This window comes from Lepidochelys kempii, chromosome 1 (genome assembly GCF_965140285.1).
Source record: "Lepidochelys kempii isolate rLepKem1 chromosome 1, rLepKem1.hap1, whole genome shotgun sequence".
In the NCBI taxonomy this organism is placed as follows: Eukaryota; Metazoa; Chordata; order Testudines; family Cheloniidae; genus Lepidochelys; species Lepidochelys kempii.
Genome location: NC_136380.1, coordinates 187,318,304 through 187,335,667, shown reverse-complemented (window position 1 = coordinate 187,335,667; position 17,364 = coordinate 187,318,304). Strand labels below are relative to the sequence as shown.

The following is a 17,364-nucleotide window of genomic DNA, read 5'->3' as shown; positions in this document are numbered from 1 at the left end:
ACAGGCATTTATTCATTTATAAAAGCATAAATTATTTGCATGAGAGGAATTTAATGTGTTAGGATGAGCCATGAATTTTATTTGTACATTGCCACATGTACAAATTAAATACTAAAAACCAGTACACTTTATCTGTTACCCACCTGTGGCATAATCCATCACTACCTTGAAAGGTGCACATTTGCTAAAGGAGTTTTAGTGTTAATTTTCTACTATACTCACCCTGTCCATTCCCTGCAGGTTAATCAGCAGCGCTTCAAAGCTGAGCTGGTGACAAAGTGACCAGAAACACAGAGATTTAATGGGGCACAACCACTGGGTAAGTGAAACCTGCCATATGCTGTTAAAACTGATGACTGCAAGGCCACTGAATAGAAAGAGTTCTGCAATTCCTTAGATAAAAGTAGATAACTAATTCCCCTTGGTACAGGGCTGATATAATTCAAACACTCAGAACCACATTACAACAACATTAAAGGTCCATCTTAAACTGACAACAGCCAGGAAATTAAAAATTAAGGCTCTTATCTGTAGTGCCCTATACAATAGGCCATACGTTTATATACACTAGGAATTGCAATGGATCTTATTCAAATAGGTGGACCTTTGCATTTGAGGCAGAAAACATGTATATCGTCTTCTGTGTTTTACCACCTTTTTCTTCTCCTTTTGGACGTTGGAAGAAACAGAACAATTCCACTTGGAGTCTGTGAATCACCAACAAACAGGCTCAGGAGTGTAGTATTTTTCTTTGGGATTTCACTCAGATTTTGGTTTCCCCACTAAAAAATGATTACCCACCTTTCATAATTGTTGTTCTTTGAGATGTGTTGTTCATGTCCATTTCATTCTAGGTGTGTGCATGCCCACGTGCACAGCTGTCAGAGATTTTTGCCTTCCCGGTATCCATAGGATTGGTTATGGGACCCTCTGGAGTGTTGCGCTCATGTGTCGGTATATCAGGCACTGCCGGCCCTAGACCCTCTCAGTTCCTTCTTGTTGGCAACTCCAACAAAGGGGTAAGGAGGGAGGGTAATAGAATGGACATGAGCAACACATCTCGAAGAACATTAGTTATGAAAGGTAGGTAACCATTTTTGCTTCTTTGAGTGCTTGCTCATGTCAATTCCATTCTAGGTGACTCAAGCAGTATCCATGGAGGTGGGCTTGCAGCACTGTGCTAGCGAAGCCAACATACTCTCGGGCTTGACAGGTAAGTGCGTTGTGAGATGTGTGAATGGACGACCAGGTAGTGGCCCTGCAGATATCTTGAAATGGCACCTGGGCCAGGAAGACCGCCAAGGAGGCTTGCGGCCTAGTCAAGTGGGCAGTTACAACTGCTGGTGGAGGTACTTTTGCCAGCTCATAGCAAAACTGGATGCTGGCGGTGATCCATGATGAAATCCTGTGGGTGGATACAGGATGACCTTTCATTATGTCTGCCACCGCAACTAACAGCTGCATTGACTTATGGAACAGCTTAGTCGTTTCAATGTAAAAGGCTAGTGCTCTCCTGACATCCAGAAAGTGCAATCAACACTACACTCCTCCTCAGACTTATGAGGCTTTGAAAAGAAGACAGGCAAGAATATGTCCTGGCTCATGTGAAATTGTGAAACAACCCTAGGCAGGAAGCCTGGGTGAAGTTGCAGCTGGACCTTGTCCTTGGAAAACACCGTATAGGGTGGCTCCAAGGTAAGTGCTCTGATCTCAGAGACCCTACAGGCAGACAATATCGCTACCAAGAAAGACATCTTCCAGGAGAACAGAAGCAGGGAACAGGAAGCCAATGGCTTGAAGGGGGCCCCCCCGTGAGCCACGCCAGCACTAGATTCAGGCCCCAAGAAGGGACAGGGTCCTGGACATGGGGGTAGAGTCACTCCAGACCTTTTAGAAAGCAGACTGTCATGCCATGATTGAAGATCAACCTGCCATGGAATGGAGGGTGAAAGGCCGATATCATGACCAAGCGGACTTTAATCGATGAAAGGCACAAATCCTGGAGCTTGAGATATAGAAGGAAGTCCAGGATCGACAGCAGAGAGGTCTGTTCAGGCCCAATACCCTGGTCTGAGGCCCAGCACGTGAAAAGTTTCTATTTGCCCAGGTAGGTCGCTCTGGTGGAGGGCTTCCTGCTGCCCAAAAGGACCTAGTGGTACAGGCTGAGCACTCCTGCTCCTCCGCATTCAACCATGCAGCAGCCAAGTCGTCAAGTGCAGCGCTGCCAAGTTCAGGTGCAGGAAACTGCCGTGGTTCTGGGACAGAAGAACCAGTCAGAGAGGCAGCAGCATGCCAAACCAGCATTGGCGAGGCCAAGCTGGGGCGATCAGGATTACCTTCGTCCTGTCCTGCTTGATCTTCATGATGACCCTGTGGATTAATGGAACTGGTGGGAAGCCAGACATCCATTGAGCCCCAAACCATGGGAGTAAGAAGGCGACTGACAGGGAGCCTCTGTCAAGCCCCCAAAATAGAGCAGAACACTTGGCATTTTCTGTTCTGACGAGTCGCAAACAAGTCCACTCGGGGAGTTCCCCACCTTTGGAAGATCACACTGACCACCTTGGGATGGAGTGACCATTCATGGTGAGATGAGACGGTTCTGCTGAGGTGATCTACTTCTACATTCCTGGTCCCCGAAAAGTGCACAGTCATGAGATGAATGGCATGCTGCACACAGAAATCCCAGAGCCAGAAAGCTTCCTGGAAAAGGGCCAATGACCTGGCCCCACCTTGCTTGTTGATATAAAACATCACGGCGGCGCTGTCTGTCAGGACTTGTACCACCTTCCAGGTGGGACCAGAAAGCCAGGAGGCCAAGCGAACCACTCTGAGCTCTCTGACATTCATGTGGAGGGAGTGATCATCCCATGACCACCAGCCTTGTGTGCTGAGCTCACCCAGATGGGGTCAAAAGGCTAGGTCGGAATCCAGGGTCAGCGATGATGCCAGGGCCAGAAGGGGAACTCCCTCCAACACCAACGCGGGGTCCAACAACCATTCCAGTAACGACCGGATGTGGACCAGTACTCTACCGGGTCCAGATCATGCCTGTTGAGGATGTAGACTGATGCCAGCCACAATTGCAGAGGCTGGATATTGAGCCGGGCATGACAGACCACATAAATGTAAGCTGCCGTGTGGCCTAATAACCTCAGGCAGGTCCACACGGTGGTGAACAGGTGCCCTTGTATATGAAAGATCAAGTCTGACATGCTTGAAAATGGGTCTACGGAAGGAAGGCTATGGCCAGGACCACCACTATGAATTCTATTTGTTGCACTGGTATGAGGGTCGATTTCTTTTCGTTTACTAACAGGCCCAGAAAGACAGGTGAAGTGCACCAGATAGAGATTCCTCTGCACTTGATCCCACGATCTGCCCTTGATGAGCCAATCGTCAAGATAAGGACAGACCTGGACCCCTCGATGTCTTCGGTAAGCGGCTACCGGGGCCATGCATTTTGTGAATACCCGTGGGGCCGACGAGAGACTAAAGGGTAGAGACGTAAACTGGAAGTGGCCCTGGCCCACCATAAAAATGAAGGAAGACTGAAATATGTCTGTGGAAAATGGAAATATGAATATAAGCGTCCTTGAAGTAGACAGCAGCATACCAGTCTTCAGGGGGAGAAATGATGGAGGCCAAGGAGACCATGCAGAAAAAATGGTTACTTACTTTCTCCTAACTGTTGCTCTTCGAGATGTGTTGTTCACGTCCATTCCACATTAGGTATGCACGCCGTGTGCACGAGTGTTGGAAACTTTTTCCCTTAGAGGCTCCCGTTGGGGCCCCCTGAGTGGCGCCACTGTGCCGTGCATATATACCCCTGCCGGCCCAACCCCCTCCAGTTCCTTCTTGCTGGCAACTCTGACAGAGGGATAGGAGGGTGGGTGGTGGTATGGACGTGAACAACACATCTCGAAGAACAACAGTTATGAGAAAGTAAGTAACCACTTTTTCTTCGAGTGCTTGTTCACGTCCATTCTACATTAGGTGAATTACAAGCTTACCTCCGGAGGAGGGTAGGAGTCACGGAACAACTGTTCGGAGGACCGCTCTGCCAACCGCCACGTCCTCTCTGGCCTGCTGGTTGACCGCGTAGTGGGTCGTGAAGGTGTGCACCGAGGACCAGGTGGCTGCTCTACACATCTCCTGGATCGGGACCTCTGCCAGGAAAGTGGAAGTCACTTGTGCCATGGTTGAGTGGGCCATGACAGCCGGGGCCAGAACACCTGCGAGCTCATAGCACTCCCGCATGCAGCTTGTAATCCAAGACGAAATCCGCTGCACCGACATTGGGAGGCCTTTCATCCTCTCAGCTACAGCCACAAACAGCTGCGCGGATTTGCGAAAGGGCTTGGCGAGCTCCAAATAGAATGCCAGCACTCGACGCACATTCAGGGTGTGCAAGCTGCGGTGACTCGGGTCCATATGGGGTTTCAGGAAGAACACCGGCAGACAAATGTCCTGGCCCAAATGGAATTGGGAGACCACCTTAGGGAGGAACTTGGGGTGCGGCCAGAGCTGCACCTTGTCCTTGTGAAATACTGTAAATGGTGGCTCAGAGGTGAGGGCCCTCAGTTCCCCACTGTTCTGGCCGAGGTAATGGCAACAAGAAATGCCACCTTCCAGGAAAGATGGAGGAGAGAACAGGAAGCAAGGGGCTCGAAAGGGCGTCCCATGAGTTTGGAGAGGACCAGGTTAAGGTTTCATGGAGGGACTGGGGGGCGGGAGTACGGAAACACCCTCTCCAACCCTTTAAGGAACCCTCCCACCATTAGGTGGGGAAACACTGAGCCCCCGAGAACCCTGGATGGAAGGCGGAGATGGCTGCCAGGTGTACCCTGAGTGAGGATGGGGCTAGACCTTGCTTTGAGGTGCAGAAGGTACTCCAGGATGGCCTGCACTGGGGCCTGGCACAGCCACACGTGTCAGGGTTCACACCAACACGAGAACCTTTTCTACTTGGCCATATAGGTTGCCCTGGTAGAGGGCTTTCTACTGCCAAGCAGAATCTGCTGCACAGGAAGGGAGCACTGGCTCTCCAGGGCGTTTAGGCACAGAGCCTCCACGCCGTCAGGTGCGGTGACTGTAGGTCGGGGTGGAGAAGCCGCCTGCCATCCTGCGTAATGAGGTCCCAGTGTAGGCGCAGAACTACTAGGGCCTCCACTGACAGCTCTAGAAGCTATGCGTACCAGTGCTGGCGGGCCCAGGCTGGGGTGATGAGGATCACTGCCGCCCTGTCCCTGTGCACCTTGAGTAGGACCTTGTGTACCAAGGGAAACAGGGGGAAGGCATACATCAAGTCCCCTCTCCACGGGATCACAAACGTGTCCGTGAGCGAGCCCGGGCTGCAGCCCTGGAACGAGCAGAACCACAGGCACTGGGCATTGGCCCTGGTGGCAAACAGGTCTACCCGGAGAAACCCCCACCTGCGGAAGAGTGAAAGCATGACGTCCACCCTGAGCATCCACTCATGCATGCGATACAACGTGCTGAGGGAGTCCACCAGCTCGTTCCGTACCCCCACAAATTAGGACGCCTTGAGGTGAATTGCATGGGCTATGCAAAGGTCCTAGAGGAGGAGCCTTGAGGAACGGGCCCCGCCCTGTTTGTTTATATAAAACATGGCAATAGCGTTGTCTGTCAGAAGTGTCATGCTGTGACCACTCGGTGGTGTGAAAGGTCTGGCAGGCAAGACGAACCGCCTTGAGCTCCTTCACATTGATATGGAGTGACTGCTCTGCTCCAGACCACAACCCCTCATGGGGTCCCCCAGGTGAGCCCCCCATCCCTGGTCTGACGCATCTGTCACCAAAATCAGGTCCGACTATGGGGCGGCCAAGGGGATGCCTTTGCAAACCACGGGCTGGTACTGCCACCACCGTAGGGAATCCAGCACGTCCCTTGGGGCTGTCACTACCATGTCCAGGGGGTCCCTGCCTGGGTGGTACACCAGAGCGAACCACGCCTGCAGAGTCCTGAGTCTCAGTCTGGCATGCCTGACGACATGCGTGCATGCCGCCATGTGACCAAGCACCTGGCCGTTGTTGTTGGAGACTGGCGCAGGGAGGTGACCGCATGCTGGATAGCCTGGAATCAGGATACTGGAAGGCTTCCTCTGGCCTGCACCGCATCCAGGACCGCCCCTATGAATTCCACTCTCTGCGTGGGTACAAGCATGGACTTGGGGACGTTGATCAGGAGCTCCAGCTCGCGGAACAATCTAAGGGCCACCTCCACGTGGCCCCGCACTTCTGCCTCGGATCGGCCCACCAGGAGCCAGTCGTCTAGGTACGGGTACACCCAGATTCTCTGCCTCCATAAGAAGGCCACCACCACTGCCATGCACTTTGTGAACACCCGTGGGGCCGCAGCTAGACCGAATGGGAGAACCACAAACTGGTAACATTCTTGGCCCACGATGAAGCGTAGGAACCGCCAATGTGCTGGATGGATGGCGATATGAAAGTACACATTCTTTGTGTCGAGGGCAGTGTACCAGTCCCCCATATCCAGGGAAGGGATGATGGTGCCCAAAGAGACCATGTAGAACCGGACCTTGACCAGGAACTTGTTGAGCCTGCGCAGGTCTAGGATGGGGAGAAGGCCCCCTTTGGCCTTGGGGATGAGGAAGTACTGGGAGTAGAACCCCTTTCCCCTTAGGCTGTGCGGCCCCACCTCTACCGCCCCTGCCTCTAGCAGTGAGCGGACTTCCTTCTCTAGGAGATGCTCGTGAGAGAGGTCCCTGAAAAGGGACGAGGAAGGGGGGTGGGAGGTAGGCAAACTGCAGCGAGTACCTGTTCCGCACCTTGCGTAAGACCCAACGGTCTGATGTAATGTTGGACCAAGCACGGGAGAAACAGGACAGGCGGTTCAGGAAACAAAGGGACGGACCTGGTGACTGTTTTGGTATGCTGTCCTCGAGTGCACCTTCAAAAGCCTGGCTTAGTGCCCGGCTTGGGTTTGTGCTGGCCTTGGTTCTGGCCCGGAGCATTATTGTCACTGTTGTTGCGCCATCGCCTGTTATCCCTGCCTCGCCTACGGTAAGTCTCATGCCTAAGGCGAGGTTGGTACTGGCGTTGAGGGGGAGGCTGTGGCTTAAAGGGCTTCCTCTGGGTTGCCGGGGTGTGCATACCCAGCGACTTAAGCATAGCTCGTGAGTCCTTAAGGCTGTGCAGCTTCGTGCCTGTCTGGTCAGAGAAGAGTCCAGACCCTTCGAAGGGGAGGTCCTGGAGTGTATTCTGGACCTCAGGTGGCTGGCCTGACTCCTGGAGCCACGCCAAGTGCCTCATGACCACCCCAACATGATTGTTCTAGCCGCCGCAACTGCCGAACTGGAGAGATGTCTTGGCTACTGCCTTGCCCTCATCCACCAGGGCTGTGAACTCCTGTTAGGAACCTTGCGGGAGGTCCTTAAACTTCCCCACCCACCACCCAGGACTTGAAATTATGCCTGTTGAGGATGGCCTGCTGGTTCACAATCCTCAACTGAAGGCCCCCAGATGAGTACACCTTTCTACCAAAAAGGTCCAGGCGTTTCGCCTCCTTGGCCTTAGGGGCCGGGGCCTGCTGTCCATGGTGCTCCCTTTCGTTTACCACTGAGACCACTAGGGAGCATGGACTCGGATGGCAGAACAGAAACTCATAGCTCTTAGATGAGGCAAAGTATTTACGCTCCAGTCCTTTGTCCGTTGGAACGCTGGAGGCTAGGGTCTGCCATATGGTCTTATAGTTGGACTGAATGGTCTTAATGAGTGGGAGCGCTATTCTGGATGGACCTTCGGGGCTCAAAATGTCCACCATGGAGTCCTCCTGCTCAACCGCCTCCTAGGTCTGCCACCCCAAGTTCTGGGTGATCCTGCGCAGCAACTCCTGGTGGGCTCTATGGTCTATTGGTGGAGGGCCGGACACTGCTGTACCCGCCACCGCTTCATCAGGGGATGACGAGGAGGTTAGCTGCTGCTCGACCCCCTCTGGCCGGTCCTCCTCCTCCCCTTCTCCCATGGGAGGGGCCTCCGGCTAGGGCCGGGACTGGAGTCCATTGGACAGCACCGCGCTCGGTGCTTGTCTCTCCAGTTTATCCTGGGGGGATGCTGGAGGCCTGGATACTGTAGTCTCCGGCACCTTCTGGCGTCGATGCGGGGACTGGGACCGCTGCACCAAGTAACTTGCCCTGGACGGGGCCCCTAGGTGCTCCTGATAGGCCCAGGGAGTCCAGAAGGGCCAATGGCCTGGCAGCCCCCATTGAGGTTGCCAGCCCACCTGAGGGTCCCTGCTGTCCGCGGCCCGGTGCGGGTAGTTATAGTGGCTGGAGCAGTATCCCCGGGACCAGGATCTAGACCGGGACTGGGACTGGCATTTCCTGGACCGGGACCATCTGTGAGAGCCCTCTGGAGAGGGCTGTCTCAACTCCTCCCGGTGCCAGTCTCTGGTTGGTGCCGGAGAGATGTGTGCCCTTTCCGGAGCTTCCTCACGCCGACCCACTCCTGAAGCCGCAACCTCCTTCTGGGCCGCTGGTAACTGAGTCAGCGGAGTCGGAGCTCGACCGGGACCTACTCCGGGAGTGGTGCCGGGGACGGTGTCCTCGAGCGGCACACCATTGCTGGCTTACCCCTTGACAGCACCCATGCCATGGGTGCCGAAGGGTTCTCCCTATATGGGAGGAGGCTCGCTGTCGACAGCTCGATGAGGTCCTTTGCAGCCTCAAAGGTGCCAGGCATGGAGGGCTGATCCGTTATGCCCTCGAGCCCATCATCCGCCCTGAGCTCACTTCGGTCTGGGCTCAGTGGGGCTTGTGCTGCCAGTACTACCGGTGTTGGCGCCGGTACCGCAGCCTTCCTGCTCTTATCGGCGCTCGGGGCCTTGGGAGGTGCTGGCCTCCTGTGTAGGAAACAACCGCACCTTCCTTTCAGCTGTGCCGGGGGCTGCACCAGGGAGGACGAGCGGTGCCGGGGCCTAGTCTGGTGCTCTGGGGCCGACAGTTTACAGTGCTTAGCCGGTGCCGAGTCTCTCAACTGCTCCGGGGCACTATGCACCGAGGAAGCCTGAGCCAACGTCGGGCGCTCCAGGCCTGGTGTCTGCAATGTGGCCTCCATCCACAGCTGCTTTAAATGAAAGTCTCTTTCTTTCCTTGTTCTTGGCCTAAACGTCTTGCAAATCCTACACCGCTCAGTTTGATGTCCGTCCCCCAGGCGATGTAGTCACGAGTCGTGGGGGTCACTAACTGGCATAGGTTTGTGGCACGTTGCGCAAGCCTTGAAGCTGTGGGCCTGTGGCATGCACTGCAGCCCAAGCCGGGGGCTGGAAGCCTCCAAGCACCTAATCACTTAAGTGTCCACAATAAAGGTATGTTAACTAACTGATAACAGCTACTAGGAAAAGGCTAAGGCACTGCTCTTCTACGAGAGAGAGAGAGAGAGAGGTTGTTCCAACACCACCACAGACGGCAAGAAGGAACTGGAGGAGGTATATATGCACGGCGAAGTGGCACCACCTGCCGGGAGCCGCTAAGAGAAAAAGTTTCCAACGCTCGTGCACGCGGCGCGCACACCTAATGTGGAATGGATGTGAACAGGCACTCAAAGAAGAACTTCAACTTCTTGAGATATTTGTTGAGTTGCCGCAGGTCCAGAATGGGTTTTAGGCCCCCTTTTGCTTTTGGGATTAGAAAGCAGTGGGAGTAGAACCCTTTTCCCCTCATTTCCCAAGGAACCTCCTCCACCACCCCTGGCTGCAAGAGGTTCTCGACCTCCTGAACAAAGAGTAGCTCATAAGAAGGGTTCCTGAAGAGGGATGGGGAAGGACGGTGGGAAGGGGGTATAGCCAAGAATTGCAAGGTGTAGCCCAGAGATAGGATTCCTATCACTCAGCGGTCCAATGTGACTTGCGACCAGGCCAGTTGGAAGGGATGTAAATGGTCAAGAAAGGGGTAAGGTGGATCCAAAGCGACTGGTGCACCATCCAGTGTACCATCAAAGGAGCGCTTCTGGCCCCCGAGGTGTTTTGCTGGGCTAGGTTAAGCTGGTGAGCAGGAGGTGGAGGGATGGTGATGACTGAACTTTGCGTGTCTGTCCCTTCTCCTTGCAGAGCCCTGGCGAGCCAGCCAAAGCCTAGGAGGCAAGGGCAGCCTGAATTGTTTCCTCAACATCTGCGGCGTGGTCTGAGCCCATGCAGCCTCACATCCATCTGCTCTGCAAAGAGACCGTTCCCATCAAATGGGAGGTCCTGAATGGAGGACTGCATCTCCTGTTACAGGCCTGTGGTTTGAACCCATGAACTGTGCCTCATAACCATGGCCAATGCGACCACCCTGGCCAGCGTGTCGGCTGTGTCCCAGACCATCTGGAGGGAACATGTAGCTGCTGTCCTGCCCTCCTCAGCTATGAACTCCTGGGACAATCCTGGGGTAGAGAGTCCTTAAATTTTCTGAGGGAGTCGCACAGATTAAAGTTATATCTTCCGACTAGCTCCTGGTGGTTTGCCACCCTGAATTGAAGGCTGGCCGTTGAATAAATCTTCCTTCCAAAAAGGTCCAGCCTCTCTGCCACTTTATTCTCAGGGACAGAACTGATCTGCCCCTGCCTGTCCTTCTCAGTGGTCACAGAGACACCCGTGAATCTGGGGGAGGATGAGTATGGAAGTACTAGAACCCCTTCACCAGGACAAAATCCTGCTTCTCAGCCTTTTTGGAGGTGGGAGGGATGGAGGATAGAATTTGCCAGATGGCTTTAGCTATTCATAGGGCACCTTCGTGTACTGGCAACATGACTCGAGGGGGACTGCTGCCAAGAGCACATTAAACAAGGTATCCGACTGCTCCGTCATCTCCTCCACCTCTAAGCTCAAGTTCATGGCCACCCTTCAGAGCAGGGCTTGATGCTCTTGGAAATCATCCAGTGATCTTGCATGTGATGGTCCAGCCATTGCCTAGTCGGGTGACAAAGAGGATGACTGAAACACTAGGGGAGGGCCTGGCACATCCTCCTTTGTGGGGAAGGGGCTTTAGGGGTGGGTTTTCACTCCTCTACCCCGGGGTCCAATTCCACTCCATGCACTGAGCCTGGTGCCATCAGTGCCGGAGGCTGTTTTTCCAAAGTGTCACTGGAGTGTGGTGCAAGAAGGGTATCAGCATAAACAGCATGCCCCACACATTCCAATAAGGCCACTGGGCAGGCCATTGACCCTGCTGCCAGGTTGGCATCGCGGAGGTTGATCCAGTCTCCGGTGCCCACATGGCCACTGCTGCCTTCCGATCTAACCTAGAAGAATCTCCTTCTGGATGCCATGGCTGGACCATCAATGACTGAGTTTGACAGCTAACTGTTGCTGTAGGTGAGCGGTGCTTCATGTAGGACTGTTTTCCTGGGGATTAGTGCTGGGAGTGAGGAGAACAGTACTGCCCGGAGATTGTTCTCGGAGTCTGGGAGACTGGGATCTCTGTCATGGAGTCAGCACCCAGGACAACTGGCACCAGGCATACGGTGATCGATGTCTCCCTCTGGGTGACGTGTGTCTAATCGACTGAGACTGAACGCAGTGCCAGTGATCTAGGTCTGTCAGCCGGAGACCTCCAGTGTGCAGACTGAGATGTCTGTCACAGAGACAGGGAACTTTGCCTCAGTTTTGGGGACTAAAAGATACTAGAGCTGGACACAGTATTCCAGTAATGGTTTTACCAGTTGTAGTATTGTACCATCATCATCTATCTAATCCCAATTGATACTTCCCTCTTTATAATCCAAGAATCACGCTAACCCTCTAACTGGGAAGACTGAATTACCTGCTGAATACAACACAACTCCAAAATCCTTTTGGAGTTGTTACTTTCCAGAATAGAATCCCCCATCTTGTAAGTAGGATCTGTGCTCTTTGTTCCTAGACACGAGTTTGAATTTGACTGAAATGAAATGCAAATTAGATTAAGGCAAGCTAACAAGGCAATCTGGACTGCACCAATCTTTGTGTTATCTACAAACTTTACTAGCAATGATTTTATATTTTCTTCCAGATCACTGATAGAGTTATTAAAGCACTGGGTCAAGCATAGAACCTTGGGGAACCCTGATAAAAGGGGGGGGGGAGTTCCCATGACACCCCCTACTCTCTTCAAGCAATGCCTCAAACACATACACTGGCGCTTGGCGCTATAAGATTCAGGAGGTTCCAGATCCTGGCGTACACTCTCACAGGTTGCCCATTCCCCAGAAAGAATACCACATGCATACAATGTAAGAACCACTTCACAGCCTTTTACAACTCTATTAATACACTTACTGACAGGATACCATCTCACTTTCATTTAACCATCATTAATTAAGAAGTGTTAGAATCCTCTCATATTCCACCTTATTGCAGACAGGATATTTTATATTAAAGGATTTAAGTCCTGCTAACAACAAAACCTGCACAACTCCACACAGAAATGATGCATACAGCACACTGAAGGTACGTATACACCTCTTGACTTTTCTCACACAAAAGGGTGGAAAATATAGATCTCATCAGTCACATGTCACACACCTCAAACTAATCCACAAATCTCTCAGACACACCTCTACCGCCTCCACCGTTCAGTACAGTTACACCGGACACTGACCACACTCACTTTACCTACAGTGCACCTACAGTGCATGCAGATAACAAATGCATAGACTGCTCTCATAACCCAGCTTGCTCCTGACAATACCCTGTGTAATAAAACACTTCTACCCTGATAATTATATAACATACGAGATTCTACACTGAAATTATAAATACTTGATGCTGAAGATACACATGCAGCTCTTCCCTTTGCTCACATGCATTGGAGGGTGCAAAATATAGATCTCCTTATATCATAATCACAGCTGTCACACACATCAAAATAGGCTACCCTGACCAAGCAACCCCAACTAACTTATACAGTATTTCTTTCCTGAACTTCACTGTGTGTCCATTAGAAATGCCTGCCATTTTTACTCATCTTAAAGAAACTGCATAACATCTGGAATGCATTAAAGAGTTTCAAAAAGGAAGTACTGCAAAGTAGTTGATAATTACACTGTCAAAGTTCCCCAACATACAAAATATGACGTAATAGTTAAATGCTATGCATAAGTAGGGAAGTTGGTGACTAGAGTAATTTAGTACACTATATTTGTTGGCCACAGCAGCTGCTGTTGGCAATGGATGCCAGTTAATAGTTTTCCTTTGCTACTACTTTACTGGCAATGATTGTACATTACCTGACTACCCTTCCTGGTAATGACAGTAGTGTGACTCCTTCATCCCAGAAATCTCAAACTGTGAAATGTAGTATCCCTTTCTACCTCCTCAACCCATTCCACTAGAGAAAATTTCCCCAAGTTATCATAAATATTGTCAAAAAGCAAGATATCAAAACAAGATGCAGGGGCAGTTGTGGTAGACATTTCCACCTCACCCCAAGACACATTCAGCCGTTATTTGTCCTGAAGAGGTAGCTTAAGGATGCCTGTCTGTTGGAATAACCTGGTTACGTTTTACTAGTGTGAAAGTAGAATGAATTATATTGAAATTATAATTCATTAAAGAAATGCTGCTTGAAGGGTTTGTTGAAATATAGTTGTCAGGAAGAGAAACGTTAAGGAGTGTGAGACAATGGGTCCTCAAACTAATTAACTTAGAGCTCCTACTGAGCTAGGAGATTGGTAAACGTTAGTATGCAAATAAGATATGTATGTATATTTGTCCGTTTCTGCTTCCTTTTGTCTCTTATGTTAAATTGGCTTTCCCTTATCTGTTTAAATAAGTTAGCTTGAGCTTTTGCAGGAGGCTTACATATCTGGGTGCATTGGCAAAGCGCTTTGCTAATAAACAGAGTGGTCTGACAAATTTTGTGAGTCTTGAATCTGACTGACACTAGACAATGGATCAGTTAAGGAAGTTCACCAAGTCACTTTTTGAGCACACTTATGTCAGTGTCCAGAGTGTGTTGTGAGAAGAGCATCCCTGTGATAAAGACCGAAGCCATGCTGATGGAATTTAAAAAATACAAAATAACTTCCTCAGACAGGGCTTTGTTTCAAGTTTGCCAAACACGGGAACTCTAGCTATTACGTCTTTTTTTTACGAAGTAGATCAGATTTTCCTCAAAAGACGTCTGCCTCAAAACCATTCAAAAGCAAAAACAAAGTGGATTCATTTGCCCCTAGGTTTCAGGTTTCTGCACAATCTACCTCCTTCCAGGTCTCTCCACCTGAAAGCAAAGGGAGCGTTCAAATCCAGCATATTTACCCCAAATGTCTTGCCCTAATCCAGGATTACAACCTGACTGTCAGGGAACTACATTTTCCAGCAATCTTGCTCCATTGGATTACAGAGAGAACAGCTGGGAACTAACCTGAGTCAGCCGTGTTCCTCAACCATGATCAGTACAGCTTGTGGGACTTTGTTCTCAAGCCTTAAAACCAGAGTCTGCAGTCTAGGTTTCTCTCCAAACTGCACGTTACCTCCCCAAGACCTTCTCCTGTAGTGTGACCATCTCCTCTGCCACAGTTATAAAGGTATTTTTTAAAGAGGCAAACTCTGGAATAGGGTAGTGCTATACCAAGAGATCCCTTAAGAAGCCTTCAAGAGCTAGAACACCCAGTTACAGTCTGTGTTCCTTCTCATAGACATGAGCTCTTAAAAAGCTGTTCAGCTAGACCATGGAAATATGCAGCTATTGGCCATCAGAGAATTGCAGCATAAAAAAATCAGTAGTCATTAGCTGATATACTGTTGTACTTAACAACCTGTTGCACACATACAAAATGGGAAATGACTGCCTAGGAAGGAGTACTGCAGAAGGGGTGTGGGGGTCATAGTGGACCAGAAGCTAAATATGAGTCAACAGAGTAATGCTGTTGCAAAAAAAGCAAAAATCATTCTGGGATGTATTATAGCAGGAGTATTGTAAGCAAGACATGAGAAGTAATTCTTCCGCTCTACTCCGTGCTGATTAGGCCTCAACTGGAGTATTGTGTCCAGTTCTGGGCGCCACATTTCAGGAAAGATTTGGACAAAACTGGAGAAAGTCCAGAGAAGAGCAACAAAAATGATTAAAGATCTAGAAAACATGACCTATGAGGGAAGATTTAAAAAACTGGGTTTGTTTAGTCTCGAGAAGAGAAGACAGAGAGGACATGACAACAGTTTTCAAGTACATAAAAGGTTGTTACAAGGAGGAGGTAGAAAAATTGTTCTTCTTAATCTCCGAGGATAGGACAAGCAGCAATGGGCTTAAATTGCAGCAAGGGTGGTTTAGGTTGGACATTAGGAAAAACTTCCTAACTGTTAGAGTGGTTAAATACTGGACTAAATTGCCTAGGGACTTTGTGGAATCTCCATCATTGGGGATTTTTAAGAGCAGGTTGGACAAACACCTGTCAGGGATGGTCTAGATAATACTTAGTCCTGCCTTGATTGCAAAGGACTGGACTAGATGACCTCTCGAGGTCCCTTCCTGTTCTATGATAGCCACAGAACAGGCAACTGAGTTCTATCAATAACCCCACTATAGATGGAGATGCCCCATTCATACTCAAAACCTTCCATTATCTCTGGGATATTTCCATCAGCATTCACAGTCCTCCTCCACAGACCTTTATTTTTGTACAAGCTTCCTCCCACACATATACCTGAAAATGTCCTTCCTCATTCAGCACCTCCCAGAACCACCTCACCTCATCCTACGATCAGGTTGATCAAGATCTGATGCAGGACCAACTTGGGGAAGGTTCATAGCCAAAAACAGGTAAGAAATGTTAATGTCACGCTGTTTTTCCTCAATCTCTCAGTCGATTTACATAGTGGTTACTACATCCCTTAAATTTCCTTGATAGGATGGTTTTAAAAATCACAGAATAGTGATTTAAATGCTGTTTGCCTGTTTTTGAGGAGCAGTAATCTGAAACCCTGTACTCTGTCTTTCACAGAAGAAAAAAAAAAATACGGACATGCTACTGTGCATTTAATAAAAAAGTGAGTTTAGTATACCACAGTACCGCAATAAAACTAGTTATCTAAATTAATGTTTGTAAATAGCTATAGAAATATTAACAACTAAAATGTATTCCCAAGGAGAACAAGCATAAAGCCTTTTTCATACTTTTTCTTTTTTCTTTCTTTGCTGGTTAGGGCTATATGGAAAGACAGCAATTTCCCTCCTCTCAAATCTCTTTTCCTTGTCTCTGCCATCCCATAATAAACTGGGCACTTATTTCACAGCATCTCACCTTCAACTTGAAGAACAGCCCAGTGTCTCTGAAATCTAGCTTGTTAGCACCATAAATGTGCAGTCAACCAAGGTCAATGCAAAGAAAAAAAAGTTCTAGGGTTCAGAGGAGGTACAAAGGACGGACAGAAATGCTTGATACAAGGGCTAAAACAGTATGCACTGGGACAGTGGTTTTCAAACTTTCTTTTGCAACCCAGTTGAAGAAAATTGTTGATGCCCACGACACAACAGAGCTGGGGATGAGGGGTTTGGAGAGTGGGAGGGGCTCAGGGCTAGGGCTGGGAATGAGCGGTTCAGGATGTGGGAAGGGGTCAGGGCTCTGGGGTGGGGCTGGGGATGAGGGATTTTGGGTGCAGGAAGGGGCTCCGGATTTGGGGGGGGCCCTCAGGGCTGGGGTAGGAGATTGGGTCACAGGGTTGGGGCATGGGCTTACCTTGGGTGGCTCTCGGTCAGCAGTGCAGCAGGGGTGCTAAGGTAGGCTTCCTGTCTGTCCTGCAGACTGCACTGCGCCCCAGAAGCAGACAGCAGCAGGTCTGGCTCCTAGGCACAGGCGTGCCAGCGGCTCCGCAAGGCTCTCGCCCGCAGGCACCATCCCGCCCCACCAGCTCCCCATGGACGGGAACTGGCCAATGGGAGTGCGGAGCTGGTGCTCAGGGCTGGTGCAGCGCACAGTGCCCTGTGGCCCCACCACCTAGGAGCCGGACCTTCTGCTGGCCACTTCCGGGGCCCAGTGCGGTGTCAGAACAGGTAGGGACTAGCCTGCCTTAGCCAGGCAGCACTGTTGATGGGACTTTTAACAGCCCCTTCGGTGGTGCTGACCACAGCCATTGCGACCCAGTACTGGGTCGCAACCCACTACTGGGTCACAACCTGCAGTTTGAAAACCACTGCACTAGGAGGGCAAATTTCAAAGAATCAGTTTTCTATAGAGCAGGAAAAAATTTTTAAAAATTATGGTATGGAGTCCGTTTGACACCATGGCATACTCTGTAGCCTTGATGACCCGAAGAGTAATTTTATTAGCTTAGAGGCAGGTCTTGAAACCAGACTTTTCTCAACTTCCATGGGAAAGTATTTTTCATTGCAGAGAAGAGGCGAAAATTTCTCCACTCAACATAAAT

The 17,364-nt window shown here is 50.3% G+C and overlaps 1 protein-coding gene across 8 annotated transcripts in view; it reads right to left on the bottom strand.

Annotated features, from left to right (window-relative positions):
• The window catches only part of POU2F1 (POU class 2 homeobox 1), a 181,965-nt gene that overhangs the window by 111,115 nt on the left and 53,486 nt on the right, over positions 1–17,364 (bottom strand). The gene's annotated exons all lie outside the window — the stretch shown is intronic.